The 20,056-nt window shown below is 39.7% G+C and overlaps 1 protein-coding gene across 5 annotated transcripts in view; it reads right to left on the bottom strand.

Moving 5' to 3' along the window:
• LOC117453375 (cytokine-dependent hematopoietic cell linker-like) overlaps positions 1 to 18,385 on the bottom strand; it is a 32,364-nt gene extending 13,979 nt beyond the window's left edge. For 4 of the 5 annotated variants that reach the window (XM_071204601.1, XM_071204602.1, XM_071204603.1 and 1 more), the window contains exon 1: positions 3,113 to 3,251. The gene's annotated coding sequence lies outside the window, so the exon portion shown is untranslated. Of the gene's footprint in view, positions 1 to 3,112; positions 3,252 to 18,367 lie in introns of those variants that run through there. The other variant, XM_034092198.2, reaches the window with a different exon arrangement.
• Positions 18,386 to 20,056: the final 1,671 nt, after the last annotated feature.

Raw genomic sequence — 20,056 nt, 5'->3', positions numbered from 1 at the left:
AATAGCATTGTTGACTATAGTCACCTGGGTGTAAATAGCATTGTTGACTATAGTCAACCAAGTGCAAATAGCATTGTTGACTATAGTTACCCGGGTGTAAATAGAATTGTTGACTATAGTCAACCAAGTGCAAATAGCATTGTTGACTATAGTCACCCGGGTGTAAATAGCATTGTTAACTATAGTCAACCAAGTGCAAATAGCATTGTTGACTATAGTTACCCGGGTGTAAATAGCATTGTTAACTATAGTCAACAAAGTGCAAATAGCATTGTTGACTATAGTCACCTGGGTGTAAATAGCATTGTTGACTATAGTCAACCAAGTGCAAATAGCATTGTTGACTATAGTCACCCGGGTGTAAATAGCATTGTTGACTATAGTCACCCGGGTGTAAATAGCATTGTTGACTATAGTCAACCAAGTGCAAATAGCATTGTTGACTATAGTTACCCGGGTGTAAATAGCATTGTTGACTATAGTTACCCAAGTGCAAATAGCATTGTTGACTATAGTTACCCGGGTGTAAATAGCATTGTTGACTATAGTCAACCAAGTGCAAATAGCATTGTTCACTATAGTCAACCAAGTGCAAATAGCATTGTTGACTATAGTCACCCGGGTGTAAATAGCATTGTTGACTATAGTCAACCAAGTGCAAATAGCATTGTTCACTATAGTCAACCAAGTGCAAATGGCATTGTTGACTATAGTCACCCGGGTGTAAATAGCATTGTTGACTATAGTCAACCAAGTGCAAATAGCATTGTTCACTATAGTCAACCAAGTGCAAATAGCATTGTTGACTATAGTTACCTGTGTGTAAATAGCATTGTTCACTATAGTCAACCAAGTGCAAATAGCATTGTTGACTATAGTTACCTGTGTGTAAATAGCATTGTTAACTATAGTCAACCAAGTGCAAATAGCATTGTTGACTATAGTTACCCGGGTGTAAATAGCATTGTTAACTATAGTCAACAAAGTGCAAATAGCATTGTTGACTATAGTCACCTGGGTGTAAATAGCATTGTTGACTATAGTCAACCAAGTGCAAATAGCATTGTTGACTATAGTTACCCGGGTGTAAATAGCATTGTTAACTATAGTCAACAAAGTGCAAATAGCATTGTTGACTATAGTCACCTGGGTGTAAATAGCATTGTTGACTATAGTCAACCAAGTGCAAATAGCATTGTTGACTATAGTCACCCGGGTGTAAATAGCATTGTTGACTATAGTCACCCGGGTGTAAATAGCATTGTTGACTATAGTCACCCGGGTTTAAATTAGCATAGTTGACTATAGTTACCCAGGTGCAAATAGCATTGTTGACTATAGTTACCCGGGTGTAAATAGCATTGTTCACTATAGTCAACCAAGTGGAAATAGCATTGTTAACTATAGTCATCTGGGTGCAAATCATATTGTTCACTGTAGTCTGGGTGCAAATCGTATTGTTCACTGTAGTCACCCGGGTGTAAATAGCATTGTTCACTATAGTCATCTGGGTGCAAATCGTATTGTTCACTGTAGTCACCCTGGTGTAAATAGCATTGTTGACTATTTTCACCCGGGTAGTAAATAGCATCTGCCTGATGCTAAAAATGATTCCTGTGTTAGTGAGGTTTGTGGGAGTACAGTATTAAAACAGTTATTTTAAAGCCAATACAGGGTCTTTGTTTTATATTATATTTATATATTTATATTTGAATCTACTTCAGATCTAATCGTTTTGGCAAATGAATGACAATAGGTGTTTTTCTTGGTTGTTCTTTGGAGTAAAGTAGGTTGCATATCGTTGACTTTTTTACGATACCGATACCACTGAACGATACCGATACTCAACCGATACATATCGTGGAAAAATGTATCCTGCAATTACTCCCATGAAGCGCTTTATGATATAGTTAACATGTCAAATGAATATTAAATTCAATTGTGGAACTTGGACCTTTTAGTATTGAACAAAACATTAAAACCACGTTATCTATGAAGAAAACAGATTCTGCAATATCATTTATATCAACCATCAGGCGTGAATAGTACATCTTGTCAATGGAAAAAGAAAATAGCACCAGTATAATCAATATTCAACCTGAGATTCGACTGACCAGAGAACACATAAAGGATCATGAGATATCGGCATTGCACATAAAACAAATAGCATCATTAAAATCAACATTTGCCTGATGAAAGAAAACAAATCCCATCACAGTTCAGTTTTGTCAATTCAACTTCAAGAAGATGAGCATATCTGCTCTCTGGATCCAAACGGGCCCTTTCACAGCGTAGGATATCACCTGCTGAACTGAACACTCTCTCGCTTGGCACGCTGCTTCCCTGAACACAAAGGTACTTGGTTGCCATACGAGATAGCATTGGTTGGAGGTTGCCACTTTTCCAGAAATAAACTTCTTGCAGTGGTTACAGACCCCACCATTCAGACTGGCAGTCAACCACACTTTAGATTTTCTAAAGTGACTCGTTTGCGGAGTTTCACGGCGAAATTGACTTCGTAGTTCCAACGGTTTGGGCACGAGTTTAAGGATATTAAGCCTCACTTTTCTAAAAAAAAAAAATGAATTAAAAGAACAAAAAAACGGATCTGATTTCGGTATGGTATACCGTAGCCGCCAGTAACCGGTATTTCGGTAATACCGGGAACCGGTATGCACCCCTAGCGTAAAGTACACAATGTTTCAATTTATTTACATTTAGTTACTGCAGTAATATTTTCAAAGCTTGTATTACGAGTGAAATCAAGGTAGTTTAAATGTATAATCATTGTAACGTGCAATTACAGCAATTACTTTCAACTTCTTTTTTGCATTATAAGCCATATTATTGCACTTTGCATAATCATGCTGACAAACAGACAAATGAAACCAACAAAACTGAAAATATTACCTATTAGCCGGAGTCAATGAGATGACGGAAGCTCATGTATTACATTTAATTTAAAAATAATGTTAAACCAAAGCAGTATTCTTGCAAAATGATTTCAAACAGTGTCTCTGCTCTATTCTTCCATACTTCCTTCATCTTTTCTTTTAAACAGATCAAGATTGTTCTGCTTTTCTACACACTCACAAAAACAGCAGTAACTTACCTTTTCAGAAGACTTTTAAAGCACACCTGCCTCAGTGGGTATCCAGAGATATCTCCCTCTTTGGTGAAGAGTATTTGGTTACAGAAATAGATAGCCTGCTGTTTTATTTCCCCTTGAACAGACAAACAAGAACACCTGGGCTGCTTCAAGTCGAGTGTCAGAGTTAGGCAGCCCACTGCAGGAACCCAAAGGACTTCCTGTGTGGTGAATAACTGGCCTATAACCTGAGGTCTTCACTGCTGTTTAGACAATAAGAGCTTTGTCAGCGGGGGGCTTATTTTCATTGCGCATTTATGGTCTGATTTAAAAAAAGTTTTGTGATATTTGTAGCTTTTTTCTCTGTATGAACCTATTGATATGTGTAAAAAGACTTTGTGGTTTTGATCAAGAGTCTAAGCCTTGCCGTTTCCTTTGTAAGCTTCTTTCATGCAGTGTTGACAATTTTGAGAGTTTAAATGTGCAAGCTCTGAATACTATACCTGAAAACTAGGTTCAGACCATTTGTTCAATGAATCCGTGTCAAATGAATCTGCTATTTCTAGTGGTATTTTTCTTAATTTGAGCATGAACACGGTGACATTTCAACATCTGCCGAGTGCAGAAGGAAGCAGGGTGACATTTACTCTTCTCATAAAATCACCTGGCTTCATTTCTATATCAAACAAGAAGGGGAACCCATATTATAATTTGTGACAATATTGTATTCAACCTTAACCTATTGATATTTCATTTTGGTGTAATAATTTCAGTTAAGCCCCTGTCACACTGTCCCGAAATTGACACACGATAAAGGAAATGTTCAAATTCGGCTGTGATCGTAGCAACATCGGGCCATTCGTGAGGGCATCTAAGCCATCGTATGACCGCCGGTGGAGTTTCTCAGGCTCCGGCAGCAACTTCGTGAGCGGCAACTTCGTAAGGCACTCGTGAGGGCATCTTGTCAAATCGTGTCATCTTCGTGTTATCATCGGTGCATTCACCCTCACTCTGATCGGGGCGAATGCCCGATGGCACCGATGATAACAAGATGCCCTCACGATGCCCTCACGATGGCCTTACGAAGGGCAAAATGGACACACGAATTCAACACGAAAATGAACCTTCGCAAGGTCCTTCTGCAATTTTTTGGCATGCCAAAGATTTTGCCACCGCTCACGAAGTTGCTGCCGGAGCCTGAGAAACTCCACCAGCGATCATACGATGGCTTAAGATGCCCTCACGAATGGCCCGATGTTGCTACGATCAGAGCCGAATTTGAACATTTCCTTTATCGTGTGTCCATCGGGTTGTTTTATTGCACAACAAAAACATGTACACAACCCAATTTGTGTTCTGTGAAACTAAAAAGGATATAATATATTATTTTGAAGGCGAGTTGACAGAAAGTTGTTGTTGCTATGGAAACAACATGACGGATACAACTTAATATCTTCTACATATAAAGACGGATAAAGTAAAGAACAAAGTCTGAAAATATCAGTACAGTATCATAGCACTTTAACATAATTGTTTGTGTTACTTTCGTTTCAGTTGTATGCTGTGGCGTTTCTATTATGTACAAAAGTGGTGGGGCACAAAAAACTTAGATGTCTATAAGCTTCTGCAGTGAGGTTCATGGCTGGTGACTCACTGGCACTGACTCTTCAGGTTTACAAATATTATATTTTCACCTAAATCAAAATATAATATTATTTTCAAAAGCTTTTTTTGTCTGATGCTTCAATTAATTTTAAACAGACAGTTCAACAGAAGGATACCCAAAAAATGTAATTTTATCATTTAAATATTGAATTGTTCTCTCTTAGTAAGATCCCATTTTCAATAAAATTGCGGTCTTACCTTGACTTGAAGATTAAGTCCATTTGCCTATCCTTCTGGACAAAAATCGCTATTACTTTTTTGTAAAAGTCCTCCTTATGTTCTTGTAGTTTCAAAAGTCTATCATAAATCTAATCTAATCAATAGATTTATGATTCGAAAATTATAAAAGTAGGGTAGACATGTGGATATTATCCGGCTGAACAAAATGTTCATTTATCTAACAGGTTTGTTTCCCACAGACCTTATTTGGAGCTATTTTCTAAAATCCTATGGAGAAATATCATTGCTTTTTTGTCGAGGGAAGCCATACGCAGCTTACTTCCGGGTTTTAGGACGCCTCACTGCAGCTCTCTCGTCTCCTCTTCACACACCACACTTTTCGCGTACTCACACGTACTTACAGCCAATCAGCTCTGAATGATGTGAGATGACGTATGGTGGGGATGGCAGCACTATGCGGCCTAGGTCATTATTTTTTTGCCACACACATTAAATAGGAAAATATTCTGAGCATGCGCAGTGTAGTTTTTACAGTCACCATTGACTTAGACAGTAAGAGGGAGGGGCAGGATCGGGTTTTGTCCCACATGGCTCTAAACAGCTCAATAGGCACACACTGTAGACACTAATTAGAAGAACACAGACTAAAACAGCAATGTACAGACGGATCAGATGATTAAACATGATCTTAAAATATATTTAATATATTTTTTAATTAATTTTTTGCATTTTTTTGTAATCATTATTTTTAATACTTTCTGCTGACACTAGGTGGGGCTGTGCACCTGCCCCTAATGACCAGTCGCCACTGGTTGTATGTCTTAAATGTAATGTAAATGTTGCCTTCGTGTGTGGTTCGGGGCCATCTTCGTGCGAAATTCACAATTCCATATTTGTGTGTCCATCGGGTGCCCAGGCCCACCCAGTTTACTCATTGGCCCACCCTGAGAAAGCTTCGGTGTCATTTTAATAAAAATAAAAAAAAGATTATTTATAATATATAAATAATTTTAATTTTTTTATTATTATCAAAAAATGTATTCACCCATTGAGAATATCCAAGCATTCAAAGTGAAATTCAAGTGAACAAATATCGAGTTTAATTAATTTTGTATGTGTTTTGTCCTCTGAACCGAACTCATTATGGTAAAAAAGATTATGGCACGCGCCATAATAACGTGAGAGAGGCAGAGAGCTGCCTGCAAAATAAATGATGGCTCAAAGTTCACTAATGAACTTTGGTTTTAAAAAAAAAGCCAGACTCCAAGAAGAGCCCCCACTGCCCTCATCTAGCAGCGATCTATACGATCATTTTCTGATAACGATGAAATAGCCCCGCCTCCCTCTCCCCACCTCTCCTGCTGCTGGGCTGTCAGAAAAAAACAAATGTTAACCGAAACTCTGCCGCACTGTTCCCTCGTCCCTTGGAAGGGGCGGAGAGGTGGGTGTTTTTCATCTGCTGGTGGACAGTCCGGAGAGATATGCACAGGGTTAATGGCATTACGTAATCAGAATACAAAAATCAAGTTTATTCAGCTGACGGTATTTGAAAAACGAGTAATCTGATTATAGTTACTTTCGTAAACCTGAAGTGAATACATTTTGGAATACTTATTGGAATTATTAGTGGAAAAGTTTCCTCACAAAATGTAATATTCATTACTGGCAGAACTGTGTGCACACTGCACAGCGCTGCAGCTTGTCTGTGAGCAAGAGAGAGATGCAGCGTGTCTGTGAGGCCCCGCCCCCGCACGCAGATGAGAGAGAGAGAGAGATATCTCTTTTAAAATATATTGAAAGTTAGAAACGGAGATGGTTAGATAAAATGTGCAAGATAACGTTTATGTAGCATTTCTTTATTGTCGAAATGATGACATTTATAACGGGATAAAATCAAAGTGAATGGCCTGCTGCTGCTGAATGCATGGGGTGAATGCATGGGGTAAGTGACTGAAACAAGTTTTAAAAGTTATTACATCGTTTCAGATAATAATAATAAATAATATTGATAATTAATTCTATTTAGGGGCGCCTTTCAAAGCACCCAATGACACCTTACAATTCATAACATATTCCAAGGAAAGGTTTTAAGACAGTGCAAAGAATGCAGTCCGGGTGATGTTTTGTATGTGTGGTGCAGATGGGAGAGCAGTCAGAATGACACCAAGATGTTGTGTGTGTGTTCTTGATAAGCCATTAAAACAGTAAAATATGTGTCTCCTGTGCACCAAAACATACCCATCTGTTATGGAAAAAGAAGGTATTCTAAAAGTAATCTGCCACCGGTACCGGCGGGATTGTTGTTAGCTTCTGATGCGCAGAAGAAAAATCTGGCCCACCCTATTTTTTACAGGCCCACCCTAAGGTACATTTCTGCCTAGCTACTGGTTACAACATGGATTTATACCAGCAGTCTGCCTAACAAATGGAACAAAATGAAGACATTAAGTTGCAATTAACTCAAGCTATTAATAGTTTTATAACAACTGAAATGAGGCAGAAACATTTGCTGAATCACGCTTACCAAATGTTATCAGCCCCTATTCAGCTGGGTATTTATTGACCAGTGAACAAGGTACACTGATAGTATTTAGAGATAAAAAGGACAAATTAATTCCTGGAAAATTATACGACGGATAATCTGCTTCAAAGCCACATTCTCCCACCTTTAAAAAAACTGTGACCTTGAAGAGTTAGTTTCTTTTTTTCTAATAATATATTTTTTTCCGAAAGTTCTCGTTTTTGAAGTTTACGCTCTAACTCTAAGGGAAGAAAATATATTTTTGGTAACTTTCCTGAAAACATTGTGGTTTGAAATTAGAAAAACAGGTCCAGCAGGGCAAAAAACATTAGCAATAAGACCATTTCGTACATGTTACATGTTACTTGTTAGACGCTTTTATCCAAAGCGACTTACACACTAAATACTGTGGACAATCCCCACAGGAGCAATTTGGGGTGAAGTGTCTTGCCCAGGGACACAACGAAATGCTGACTGCAGGGGTTTGAACCTGTGACCCCCTGATCCAAACAGAAAGGCTCTATCCACTGCGCCACACGCCTCCATGTTGTACCACTTTAAGGAAACTACAGCAAGGTCAATGTTGCACCAGGAAGTTGGACGGTAAACTATATCAGGCATATTTTGTACTATTTTGCCATATCTCTCTTATATATTTTGGTCAGTATTATATAAATTACATTATTTTAATTACCAAAAATAGATATATATATATATATATATATATATATTTGGGAACCCTTTAAGAGTTAGTTAGTTTGACAATGGGTCAAAATACTTTACTGGAAGTGACAAATCAGAAACAGAATCAGAAATACTTACAGAGACAGAAGAACAGACCTAAAGAAATAGAAACCAAACTCTTTTCATTTTCCAGCTCATTATATTACAGCAGTTTTAAGTTTGTATTAACATAAACTACAGAGCACTATGGTAATGCAACAGTTACAGCGCTTAAAACCACAATGTCCGGGGGTTTGATTCCGTCCGTGAGACCTTTGTCGCTCGTCATACCGCACTCCCACTCTATCACATTGTTTCCAGTCTACCTGTATGCTGTCATCTGTCTATCGTCCTCAAATGTACAGTACATAGTCTTCAACACTGGAAATGTCGGTGATAAAAGATGTGCTACTCTTCCCCAAACTAAAGACTGAAATTGTGCAGTGATCATACAAAGAGTTTGGTAACTTTTGTTCAACTCTAGAGCTGACTTTTGTTTTAAAACAGCGCTGTACCACAGAGTATCTTCCTGTCTGCAGCGGCTCGAAGGCCTGGCTATGCAGCAGAGCACCGGCGAACAAGGTCAGCCTCTCTCCTGTGGTTTCTTCTGCAATGGTATAGCCTGACTTCCTGTGAAAGATTACCATCTAGCCTCTCATATTCTCACTGATGCTTATCTTTTGAGCCGCAAACGCCAACTCCCCGAACGTCTCTACACCTCGGCCCCCAGCGACAGCCCCATCGGCCTGTCAATCTAGCAGCTCATCCTGTGTCCTCGACCCCCCCTCGTCCTCCTCCCAGCAGCCAAAAAATGAGCCGACCTCCCCTCCTCTGTCCTGGACCTGTCACAAAGAAATAAGATCCAGATTCCCAGCCTGGGGGGTGAGGAACACAGAGGTTGAATAATATGGGTGAGGTGTGTGTGCATGTGAGGGTGTGTGTGACCAACATTTCAGATTTTTTTTATAGGTTAATACAACCCAAGTCCTTCAGGCGTTCACAGGGCATCCCACTTAAGTAAAAGTGGTGATGTTGAACTCCTCGCTCCCCAGGAACGATACGTCTATTCTTGATAAACCACATCAGATACAAGGTTAACATACGTGCACAGCTGCAGTAATCTTTTCATAAAGGCTGTCCAAAACACAGAACCACCACAAAGTGACGGTAAATGTGGGCGGTGGTGGCGAAGTCGATAGGGACTTGGCTTGGCAATTGGAAGGTCACCAGTTCAAGTCCCGGCAAGACCAAGTGCTACCGAGGTATCCCTGAGCAAGGCATCGTTCCCTACACTGCTCCCCGGGCGCTGTTCAAAATGGCTGCCCACTGCTCCTAACACTAGGATGGGTCAAATGCAGAGAAACAATTTCCCCACGGGGATTAATAAAGTATATCAAAAAAAAAATCAAAAAATAAATGCTGGCCGATCTTTTCTATAAAAATGAACAGCTTTCATGCACTTTGCAAGATTTTGTACATTGTTAACTACACTTTGGCACAACATTGCTTTTCATGCTAACAAAGACTAGTTTGCACCATGAATGAATAAATTGGATAAATATGTGTTGCATCATATTGTGAAGTCTATTGGCGAGGCAGGAACTCTTGGGCTGGAAACTGTAGTGTACATATTTAGAGGGACGCATAACCAAGAAATAAACCCTGAAGCTAGGAAACTTTGTTGGGGTATGTTATGTACCATGCCACAATTCTCATTGAACTGAATAGGCACCATCTTTCTGTCTGGTATCCATTTATACAGTAAATCCAAACACAAAGTACAGTTAGGCCTGATGGAAGTGTCTCCTTAAAAAATAAACAAAAAGACAATAGGGCCTACAGAGACGACTGTTTCTAGACAATACTCAGGGCTGAAAGAAAAAAACACAGTAATGTCTACTTCAAGCTTTTTGGAGAAGAAATCAATTGTTTGTGCTTTAGGCTACAGTTGACCATTTTTTGGTTTAAAAGCCTATTCTTGGTGAAGTGCAAATTAAACACTATTGCTATTAGGGCTGATAGGTAGTGTAAGGGAAACTTCTGTGTAGCAATGCAGTGGGAGTCACCGACTCAGGAAGGAGACACGGTAGAGCAGGAGCTTCGATGTCAAACACTGGAGGTTTATTTGGAGTTACGGCCGGAGGATTCACATCACGAGTCACAGCAGTCACGGTCTGACTGCACGGGTGATGTTGCCACGTCAATTCTGGAGCGCCTCTCTCTCGTTAGCCCATTTAACTGGTTTCACAGAGCGTAATCAACATATTTTGACAAGATAGTTTAAACAGTTGGGCACACTGAGTCACTTGCGTCCGTCACTTATGGCCTCGAAGATGTCATACCTTGGAGTCCACAAACAACAAAGAAGGAAGTGTCCCAGTGCACCCACAACAACAGACCATCTGTGACCTAGGGTTGACCGGTCACAGAATGGGAACAATAACATTATGGCTGAAGCAGCCTATGTCCTTAAAGGAGATAAACAGACATCAGGGTTGGTCCTGTACGTCATATCTAGGAGTCTAGGTCAATAATTTCCCTAACAGGTAGCAAAGGGGTTGTGGCTCAGGAGTATCTACCAACTGGAGGATCAGTCCCCAGCACCTGCAGTTAACATGTAATGTCCTTGGGCAAGATAGTTTCCCCAAAAATTGCATTGCATTGTATTTGGTATTGAACTGTATGTATGTTTAAAAATGTGATAATTGCTCAAATATGAGAATAGCAGCACATATACATAATATATATATAACCAATATAAAGACAACACCTTAACATCATTTCAGGTTGTTGAGTATTTCGCTGACTATATGTGTACTTTCAACTTCTGAGAACTGAACTTGTACTGTTTATTACAGTCTGTCTTTTGTTGGCTTAGACTGTACACTTGGTCACAGCGAGCTCAGCAGTTGTCACATCTAATCTACAGTATAAAAGAGAAAGATGAGATAGTGTCATACAGCCAGATAGATAGGATCAGAGAGAGGGAGAGGGCAGGCAGCTTGGCCAGTCTGGCTATCTCTGGTGAGTGTGATTCAGCAGCGTGAATAATTAAAGCTGGGAGCAGAGATAGAAATCTGTAGACGCCGGGGTCGGATAATACTGGACGGATATCAGGGGAGGTGGTGGCTGAGACGACATTAGTCACTCCCCCTGTGCCCCGGGCAGCGTCAGGGCGCAGAGCTGAAGGTCAGGAGATGATGGATGGACAGATCAGCGGCGGCGGCTTACCGCTGAAGTTGACTAGAAAACGATTGTCCTGTACATGAAATATTATCCTTATATAGGAAGATACCTGATCTGATACGGCAGCAATGTGTCAGGGCTTTGTGAACTTAGTAAAGAATGGACCATCAGCTTGAAATGAACATGGGAAGTTTGAAAGGAAGACAAAAAATACATGTGTACTCAGAGAGAAAGCATTTAGTTAACATGTAGGCAAATGTGAACACTTTCAGACTGAACAATTTCCAGAATGACTGATCTGCCTTTGAAGGTAATGTATTTAAAGGTCACCTATTATACTGTTTTTCATTACTTTAGCAAAGTTCTCAGGTATATACAAAACATGTCTCCGAAGTGTTTGGCCCCCGAAATACCAAACTAAATAAGGAGCCCCTCCCCACGCCCCTCTGGGAGATATCTGGTTAAAAAGAACACAACAATGCTCTAGGAGGAGATTCAGGTGATACGGTGTGGGGGGGGGGGGGGTTACCTTGGTTGGTGATTGGCTAATGGTTACACAAGCCAAAAAAATCGTTATGAAACGAAAAGTGGCCAAAATCTTTTCTTTCAGACAGGTTTTTATATAAATGGATCAGGACAAAAAGTGAGCGAATCTTTTTCCTGAAACTTTCAGAATCTCTTCACACAGAGAGGAAACTTGTTTATGTATAAAAGACAAGAAAAAGTGGATTTTACATAATAGGTGACCTTTAAAGAATACTCTACGAGTACGCTGCTCGAGTCCTCACTAACACTAAGAAAGTGGATCACATCACTCCAGTTCTGAAGTCTTTACACTGGCTTCCTGTGTGTCAAAGAATAGATTTCAAAATACTGCTGCTGGTTTATAAAGCACTGAATGGTTTAGGCCCAAAATACATTTCTGATCTTCTGCTAAATTATGAACCATCCAGATCTCTCAGGTCTTCAGGGACTGGTCAGCTTTCTGTCCCCAGAGTCAGAACTAAACATGGAGAAGCAGCGTTCAGTTATTATGTTCCAAATATCTGGAACAAGCTCCCAGAAACCTGCAGGTCCGCTGCAACTCTTACTACTTTTAAATCCAGGCTGAAGACTTTTCTTTTTGTCGCTGCTTTTAATTTAACTATTCATATCTTAGACTGCACTGTAACTTTTATCCATGTACTTTTTCTTTTAATGTTTAATTGAACTATTCATATTTTAGACTGCACTGTAACTTTTATCCATGTATTTTTCCTTTAAATGTTTATTTTATTAGCTTTTCTTTTTTAATGCTTAATGTCTTTCATTTTTTGTAAAGCACTTTGAATTGCCTTGCGTTGAAAAGTGCTATATAAATAAACTTGCCTTGCCTTGCCTTGCTACGAAAAATGAATATTTTATATATCTTATACAAGAACTCAAACCATGTGACCTTGTATTTTTGAAGAACACTTGAATACAGGTCATACTTGTATGCCCCTGCTTAAGTGTTTTAAATCAGAGCAGACCGGGCTCTGGTTTCAGACGGAGGGGGAAAAGAGGCAGTATGAGAAAAATAAAGCACTTTTTGAGCATTAAAACATGAAAACATGTCACATTAGAGGCACACAATACAATTATGAAACCTGAAATTGAGCATAATGCAAAGTATGTTCTTGCAATGCTTAGATACGTTGCTGTAATACTCTGAGTCAGATGTCTTTCATGTTTGCTGCATCGAGACTACGTCAGCAGTGAGTGTGAATTATTGGAGGTAGATGTGTTATTTTGTGAGAGTATGGTCCTCTGCAATCAACCACAATTGCCTCCTCACTGGATGATTTATTCATGAGTTTATAAAGAACTAAAATACAAATGGTTTGTCTTACAAATGATGCTTTTCCAAAAATAGACTGTGGGTAGTCACAGAAAGCAAAAGTTCCCCCGAAACAATCCTCCGTATGAACGCAAACACAGAAGAGCGCCCTCCTCCTCCACCATTAGTGTGATCGTACTGCAGGTCTCACCACACACTGCTCCGTTCATTATAATGGCAGTGTGTCGGCAGAGCCTCCATGACAGCGAGGAGCCCCATATTCAGGTCAACTCGCAGCCAGAACGATTCCTTGATTATCCCTTATTTATCCCAGTCATTCCCCCTGCTGTTGCGTGGACTCAGGAAGATGTTTGTCTGAGTGAGAAGAGCCAGGGCTAATGAGCTGAGGGCCGAATCCGATTGTTAGCAGGCTAGGAGCCGTGTGCACACTCAGAAGACACATTCAAATCATCATCAGCCCTACAGCTTATTCAAGCTAATAATGGAAGCTAGTTAAGCTAACATGGAGGCGTTTACTGGCTTCTTTACATTGATATAATAACCCTTGCATGCTGGAGTTGTGTAATAAAATTGAATAACTTTCATCTGCAGGAATATGAGGCTAGCAATATCAGTTTCAATCTTTTGAATACTTAAAAAATAAACACACACACACACGCACGCACGCACGCACGCACGCACGCACGCACGCACGCACGCACACACACACACACACACACACACACACACACACACACACACACACACACACACACACACACACACACACACACGGTGCTTATGTGACCACTCCCATTGCATTGAAGGATTTTCTGGGCTCTGTATTCATCATGCATCTCTGCAAAAAAAAAAGTCCAGCTGACTAAAACCGATGCTTTATTCTAAGATTCATACCACATGCTTTCATTTCCTATTAATGTGGTGCACCTGGCAAACAGCCCTACAGCTCTCATCTGTGCTTCATCTGCCTGTGGTGAGAAACACAGATACCATCAGCATGTGTTTTCTTTTGAAATGAAACAAGTAAACACAGTATTTTTCCCATAAAAATGTCAAGGAACCTGACGTTTTTTAAATATCTGTTGGAGCCATAAAACTAGACGTTTGCTATAAGATCTATTTGACTTAGTTTTTGCAGTTGTCATTTGTTATTTAATTTTTAGCAAAACAATATCCTGGTCCTTTTTGAATGATATTAGATATACAAACATATCTTGAATACTGTACAGATCTTAGCATTAAACTCTGAAAATGCTGACAAATGTGTATTTACAGTTGTCATTTAACCGAATAAATAAAAAATACAATTTTGACAAACGCCTCTAACTCTACGTGTTTTGGTTTTCCATTAGTAAAAATTGTTAATAGTATATGGTACGTTTTTTGTGATACCAACTCAGTACAAGGTAATATTAAAAAAATGCAGACAACAGATTGGTCAGGAAGTATCATCACCAGCATCAAATGGGACGTCCTGCAAAAAGGTTTTTTTTTTTCACTAAACCTATTATTTAGAAAATGTGCAGCGTTCTTAACTAAACTATACACTTCATAATTGTCAAAGTGCAGACGAAATGGAGAAAATCTACTGATATACTGGCATGAGTCAAGCAAAGCAGTTCCAAGCAGTGGAAACTCAGCAGAAGTGTCCTTGTTCATTTTACCCTCTGGTCAAATAACCTTAGTGAATGCAAAAACTCTATTGGCTGCATGGATTTTCTAAAAGAGCTTCTTCAATATTGTATGCAGGCACACACGTATAGACACACACATACACTAAGTGGGAGCAAGGCATTTTTCTAGCAATTCCAAATGAGCAACAGTGGGACCAGGAATAATGGATGAGCAGCAGCATGGTCAAGTCTAATTACTGCAACCTCTCGACCGTTGAATCTGGTCCTCACTTTCCGGGCCAGCTCAGGTCGGTCACATGTGTAACAGCCTTTTGGGAGAGCACGCATCAGTCTCCCCGTGCTGCTGTAGTTCACCAGGCTCACAGTTCAGGTCCTCGCTACCAGTAAATGTGGCTCTACATCACCTCGGACACAATCCATCCCCATTAACTTCAAGCAGGTGCAGCCTATTTCATCCTCATTGCCTACAGTGTCTGAGCTCGACAGCCACTCCATTCATATAATCCATGGATCTCAATGTGCTGTGCCCGGCTCACGAGGTTCAAGTGGTTGAAAGGACACCATCGGGCAGAGAATGGAAGTTAATTGACTGTGCGATGGCTGTAATGACTTGATCCCGGGCCGAGATTGAAAACCATCATGAGATTCTCTGCAGACATTGAGATCCATGGCGCAATTATGGAATAATATTTAACACTGCTGCAAACAGGAGAGGAGCCATCCATACAAATAATATATGACAATGAACTAAGATTGCTCACATGCTTGGAATACTGGTGATGTGACGATATTACAATACGATACTATACTTTATTATACCTTGCTATAAATAAAATACAGTCAAACCTTGACACACAGGTTACTACAAGTCATGTTTAAGCTTATTCGAATACCATAAACACATTTTGTAATCCTAAAGGTACCAAACGGCCAATCTGAGTCAAGGCAAGTCCTATAATTTTAAAATCGCAATTTAAGGACACAACATGTATAACATTTTTCAGTTTTCAACAAATGATGATATAAGGTAAATAAAGTGCAAACTTGGTTAAAAAAGACTGTATAAATAAAATAAAAAATAAAATTACCAAAAAACATTGACTTCAAAATAGATCAAAACATCACATAAGGCAACTTAACGCAACATAACATAATGTAAAAAAAATATTTTGTAGCACAAGTTACTTTGCTTAATGCTTTACCTAAACTGTAGTAAAGAATAGGCTGTATTTTCAGCTGTGAGTAAAGTATGGTAGGTGAGATAGTGGACAGTGCCCGGGTCTATCGGTATTAAGAACAATTTCCTACATGATTTGCTTTTTCTTGTCTTTTCTACATCAACATGTAGAATACACAGAGATTTCAGAATCTCTGTGTAAAGAGATTCTGAAAGTTTCAGGAACAAAGATTCTCTCTCTTTTTGGCCTGATCCATTTCTATAAAAACCTGTCTGAAAATGAGCTGATCAGATTTTGGCCACTTTATGATGTCATAACGATTTTTTGGCTTGTGTAACCATTAGCCAATCAGCAACCAAGGTAACCCCCCCCGCCCCCCCCCACCTTATCACCTGAATCTCCTCCTAGAGCACCATGGTGTTCTTTTTAACCAGTATCTCTCAGAGGGGCGTGGGGAGGGGCTCCTTATTTTCATCTGAAGTAACAGACAGAGAATCAGCACTTTTGAAACAGGGCTGAAACAGAGGGGATTATGGGTAATGCTGAAATGATCTGTTTGGTGTTTGGAGCCAAACACTTCAGAGACATGTTTTGTATATGCGACCTATGATTTGATGAAAAACAGTATAATACGGGACCTTTAATAGTTTTAGAGCTCTGTGGTAAAGAGGAGTTAGACACATAGAACTATTTTCTTTCTGAATTTATATGTCTGAGAAACTAAGATAAACACCCTTTTCCCGTTTGTTTGATTTAAATCGGCTTTATATCGTTCAACTTTACAACGTATTCCCAGAACTGCGGTAACAGAATGAAAGGAGCTGTGTTTATTCACCCGAGCTGCGTTATTTCCCGTGCGGTAGAGGTTGATGCAGTGAACAGTGATGTTCCAAATACCTTCTCATCCTGCTTTGTGTATTAACATTTCTTCATTTTTTTTCATTGTGTATTGTTTGTGGGTTTTTGTAGTTTACAAAGGAAGTCTCAAAAGACGTGTGAAACAGAGATTACTGTAGATATCCACATGTTGTTCAAAATATCTCCCAACATTTGCTGTGAAAACTGAATGTGAGTACCTGAGTTATGAATCATTATGTCTGGCTTCTGTATATCATAATAGAAAATACTGGTTTCCTGCAAGGTGTTCAAATTCACGGACTCTCCTCTTTCAGTAGATACAATGTTTTCTTTGTTGCAGTGACCACTTGGTGGTGCTAGTAATCACACGTTTCATTTCCCTGGTTTACACAGACCATGTGTTCAACATTGTGTTATTCGATTTTGAGGTGGAATTATTTGATTCTGTGCTATAGGATAGTCAAGACAGGAACATATTACTTAGGACTATTCCCTCATTGAGGACTGCAGACATTTTGTTTTACACACACACGCAATAAGACTGAATAAAATGACAAGCCGGTGATTAAAGTTATCTAAGGAGCGCTTTGTCTGTGCTTTAATTGTTGTTTTACCCACAAACGTTGTGTAAATCATCTTTGAAAGGTAGCAGCTGTGAAACTTCTTCACCTTAAAGTATAGAGACCATCTTTGAACTTGTCTGCTGTGGCAAGATGAGGCTTTTTCTCTTCCCCTGAGTAACACACACACACACACACACACACACACACACACACACACACACACACACACACACACACACACACACACACACACACACACACACACACACACACACACACACACACACACACACACACACACACACACACACACACACACACACACACACACACACACACACACACACACACACACACACACACACACACACACACACACACACACACACACCATGTATACATCACTTCAGGGGACATTACATTGACTTACATGCATTTCCTGGAGACTTATCCTAACCTTAACCATAACCAACACATGCCTAACCCTGACCCTAACCCTTAACCTAACCAAGTCTTCACCCTAAAATTAATGATCCCCCTTATGGGGACCTCCAATTTGTCCCCATAAGGGAGGCGAGTCCCCACACGTGACTATGTAAACAGATTTAGGTCCCCACAAGTATAGTAATGCTAGACCACACACACACACACACACACACACACACACACACACACACACACACACACACACACACGCACGCACGCACGCACGCACGCACGCATGCACGCACACACACACACACACACACACACACACACACGCACACGCACACGCACACGCACACACACACACAGATGGCCAGCGTCTAAGGCAGAGAGAATTTAAGGGAGGTTGGGTATTTCGGGTCTAATGCTTTTCAATTGGAAAGGTTGAGGTGTAACAGTTACTTTGTAATCCGAAGCCTCTTGTGGTGCAATTTACAAGCTGAGGGTAAAAAAAGCAGTGACTGACCTGTCTGATGATATTATCAAGGCACTGACCAAAATCCTGTTAGAATGTACCGATATAAAGAGTCTGCAGGTATCTTCTTTTATGCCAGAGGTGGAAACAAACCTTTCAGTGACACAAACAGATGTTCCTCTACGATTCCTTTCATTTTAACTGTAACATTTGATGCAGCTGCTTCAGTAAATGTGTAAGGTGTCTTGTGTATCAGTAGCAAAGTAAGAAGTCTAATATGTATTTTCTCTCAGGGCTGCCTATTTTGTTAACCTTGTTTTTCCCTGTAAATAAGTTATGAAGGTTCGTGATTATATTTCTGTTTTGTTTATTTTTATGTGGGATTGGTTGCTTCTTTAGTTTAGAGTTATTTTGTTTTGTTGGCATTGGCCTACTCTGGTTTCTTTCTTTTATTCAAAAGGCCAAAGATAGACAAGAAAAGGGAAGAATGAATAAGAACAGCCTATTGTCAACGTTATCGTAAAATAAATCATGTTGTAAAACCCAATGAAACATAACTTGTTGAACACAAACAAAGCAACTTCTTAAAAAAGATAACATTTACCACTGACCTTGTGAACACAAAGACAACAAATGTCCACTGATAACGACCATTTAATCAGATAATAGTACAACTGTGTACTCTGGCTACTGCGGTACATAAGCACTCACTTTTTCCTATCGCACAATGGACTACAAGTCCCACTTTATTTTATTGTTATTTTCTGGATTGCTACAAAGATTCTATGACATGTTTGCTATTTTTGTTTCGTATGTTGTTGTTATGCTGTTGGGGCATGCTTATTTCTGCCATGTTGGGTTGCTTGTAGTTTTTGGAGTGATTTTGCCACAGCATTGAGCAAAATTGAACACACCTGTGTGGAAGCAATTAACCAGTGGGGGAACACAGCAACATATAATTGCTGGCCAGAAAATGCAACAGAATGGAGCGATGCAACGAGAAACAGGGGGAGGGAAGCAGGTGGCGGACGCACCCGCAGAGCCAAATCCAAAGGAAGTCCAAGGAACCGGGGGAAGTTGTAGGACTACTCACCCAGACGAGATGGTCTGGAGGACAGGGGTTTCCTGACAAAGTGTTGGTACAGACTACTGAGGCTCCCTACTGGCAGCTGTTTATTCTTACCAGGTGGCAGCTAGTATAATGTGTTTCCACACTGTCCATTCATTGTCTATGTGAGCAGCTGTGAAATGCATTCTGGTAACACATTACTGGGGCGATGCGTTAGCTACATTTGCATAAAGTTGAGGCATCTTCAAGAAAATCAAATCAGAGTTATCCAGTGCCAATCGTGACTTTGGAAACTACCAAAAAACGTTAAATGAACCGATCTAAAAATAAAGATTCAGTAACTATATGCCTTATATCTTTCCTGAAAGGCTTTCAAAAACACATTTCAGTAAACTATTTTTCTTAATATAGGAGAGAAATGTCTCCAAACAAGCCGCCACGTTAATGAGAAGAGTGAAAGTGTTTGTGGGTGTCTTTATCTAATCAAAGTCCTATAGCGCTACATTTTCAAGGGACTAAATACTTTATTTTATCATGTTGGAATTTGTCTTATGAGACGTTTACTGTTTTAATAATAATAATAATATATTTTATTTATAAGCGCACTTTTCATTTGCGTAAACAAAACTCAAAGTGCTTTAACAATTCATTCCGAATGCTATATGTTTATA

This window comes from Pseudochaenichthys georgianus, chromosome 10 (assembly GCF_902827115.2).
Source record: "Pseudochaenichthys georgianus chromosome 10, fPseGeo1.2, whole genome shotgun sequence".
Lineage (NCBI taxonomy): Eukaryota > Metazoa > Chordata > Actinopteri > Perciformes > Channichthyidae > Pseudochaenichthys > Pseudochaenichthys georgianus.
The sequence above is the reverse complement of the archived record's forward strand: the minus strand, read 5'-3'. Positions and strand labels throughout refer to the sequence as shown.